The sequence below is a fragment of the Leucopleurus acutus genome, assembly GCF_964270905.1.
Source record: "Leucopleurus acutus genome assembly, chromosome: 13".
Classification (NCBI taxonomy): Eukaryota; Metazoa; Chordata; class Mammalia; order Artiodactyla; family Delphinidae; genus Leucopleurus; species Leucopleurus acutus.
The window spans coordinates 30326726-30328569 of record NC_139155.1 but is presented as its reverse complement, the minus strand read 5'-3'; the positions used below and the strand labels follow the sequence as shown (position 1 = coordinate 30328569).

At 45.3% G+C, this 1844-nt stretch overlaps 1 pseudogene across 1 annotated transcript; it reads left to right on the top strand.

Annotated features, from left to right (window-relative positions):
* The first annotated feature begins 245 nt into the window (after positions 1–245).
* Positions 246–1019, top strand: LOC309970574 (large ribosomal subunit protein uL2-like; annotated as a pseudogene). Its single transcript has one exon. The product of its transcript is annotated as a large ribosomal subunit protein uL2-like (transcript).
* The last annotated feature ends 825 nt before the right edge of the window (positions 1020–1844 follow it).

The following is a 1844-nucleotide window of genomic DNA, read 5'->3' as shown; positions in this document are numbered from 1 at the left end:
GAACATCAAGAAAGATCATAATTAAGAAAGCATGATATTTTTTCTTAAAAATGTATGAAGTTAGTCAAAATGTCCAACTAAGCAGGATAAATATCTATAAAATGTTACTTTCTGTTATAGGCATTTTGTTTCACATCACTGCCCTCTTATGTTCTGATTTTAGTTGAATGAATATTTAGAGATAAATGTCATTTACAATTATTCTAGCCTGCTCTTTTGGCTGCACTCAGAAGCAGACCGCCGTGATGGGCCGCGTGATCCCTGGGCAGAGAAAGGGTGCCGGCTCCGTGTTCCACGTGTGTGTGAACCACCAAAAGGGCATCACGTGTCTGCAAGCTGTGGACTTCGCCGAGTGACACGGCTACATCAAGGACATCGTGAAGGACATCATCTGTTACCCGGGTTGCTGTGTGCCCCTTGCCAAGGTGGTCTTCCAGGATCCGTGCAGTTTTAAGAAGCAGATGGAGCTGTTCATTGCTGCTGAGTGCATCCACACTGGCCAGTTCTTGTACTATGGCAAGAACGCCCAGCTCAACATCGGCAATATGCTGCTGGTGGGCACCATGCCCGAAGGCACCATCGTATATTGTCTGGAGGAGAAGCCTGGTGACCGGGGCATGCTGGCCAGAGCCTCTGGGAACTATGTAATTGTCATCTCCCACAACCCTGAGACAAAGAAGACCAGAGTGAAACTGCCCTTGGGCTCCAAGAAGGTCATCTCCTCCATCAACAGAGCTGTTGTCAGTGTGGTGGCTGGAGGTGGCCACGTTGACAAGCCCATTCTGAAGGCGAGCTCTGCCTACCACAAGTATAAGGCAAAGAAGAATTGTTGGCCATGCATATGGGGTGTGTCCATGAACCCTGTTGAGCATCCCTTCAGAGGTGGCAACAACCAGCACATTGGCAAACCCTCTACCATCTGCAGAGATGCCCCTGCTGACTGGAAAGTGGGTCTCATTTTTGCCTGCTGGACTGGGTGTCTCTGGGGAACCCAGACTGTGCAGGAGAAAGAGAATTAGGGCTGGGGGCTCAATAAAGCTTGTCTTTTTCACACACACGCAAAAATTATTCTAGCCTGTTTTTACTTGTTCTTATGCAGCTTTTGTAAGGAACACCTTTATTCCATTTGAAACTGTCAAACTTTCAGTCATGGAAGCAATTTGAAATCCTAGAATTTGATGATATCATCCCATCAAACCCTCTGTCTTCTCAGAAGAACAAAATCTAACCTTCCCAGAGTAACAAGGCTCAAAACAGTATTCTGAGATATTCTTATTTCCCCATCTCTAAAGCTAACAAACAACACCTTATTGTTCACATAATCTGGAATTGCAGTTTTTTCTTGCTTTATTAAAGCCATTCAACCATCTCAGTTTATTCTTAGTCTCCTCTATAGAAGAAAAAAGTTATTTGGACAAAAATTTAGTGGCCTTTCTCCTCCTTTTCTAGTCCACAGGCATTCAAAATACCTGAATATTTAAAAGTTTGCAACCAAGATGAAGAGGAAACTTGGTATTTTTTTAGCTTCTTTTGTATTTTGCCATTTATTTACAGAATGAATTATTGGACTTAAATTGTCTTCCCCTTTTCCAGCTTTTTTTTTTTCTTTGTGGTACGCGGGCCTCTCACTGCTGTGGCCTCTCCCATTGCAGAGCACATGCTCCAGATGCACAGGCTCAGCGGCCACGGCTCACGGGCCCAGCCCCTCCGCGGCACGTGGGATCTTCCCGGACCGGGGCACGAACCCGTGTCCCCTGCATCGGCAAGCGGACTCTCAACCACTGCTCCACCAGGGAAGCCCCAGCTTTTTTTTAAACATCTTTATTGGAATATAATTTATTTAA